Source organism: Orycteropus afer, unplaced genomic scaffold (assembly GCF_000298275.1).
Source record: "Orycteropus afer afer isolate SDZICR_OR568_19922 unplaced genomic scaffold, OryAfe1.0 scaffold00200, whole genome shotgun sequence".
Taxonomy (NCBI): Eukaryota; Metazoa; Chordata; class Mammalia; order Tubulidentata; family Orycteropodidae; genus Orycteropus; species Orycteropus afer.
The window spans coordinates 2,821,006-2,821,594 of NW_006921787.1; positions in this window are offsets into that span (position 1 = coordinate 2,821,006).

Sequence of the window (589 nt, forward strand, 5' to 3'; positions counted from 1 at the left end):
TCTCTCTCTCTCTCTCTCTCTCTCTCTCTCTCTCCCTCTCTAAATATATATGCTTTGCTGGTTTTTGTGTTTCTCTAAAGAACCCAATCTAACACATTTAGTACCAAGAGTGGTTCTACAGAGACAAAATCATAAGGATGGGCTTCCTAATTGGTTCTCCAGTTTGATTAATTTTGATGACACTAGCAACTCTGCATCTGCTAGTAAAGAGAGCCCTACTAATTTATGGCATGTGGTGGCAAAATTAATACATGAAATAGCACCACCAATAAATCACATACTTGTGAGGAGTGATGCTCTGGGTGATCAGATATTTGATACTTTTCTGAAATTTTGTCAGAATTAGGAGTATAGGGAAGCTGTTTGGTTGGTCCTACTTACATTGGATAAATTGGTGAAAGAGCGAGATGGGCTCAAAGCTGCTGAGTTTCGGCTTACAGGCTGCACGAATGACCTCAGTGCTTCCAGCTGTGCTTTGAAAGAAAGACTTATAGCTTCTACTACCAGGGCTGACATAGCTGGAACCCAAATCCAGAGTCTGATTGTAAGAGTGCTGATTTACAACACCAGCTCAATTGCCAACCCAGAA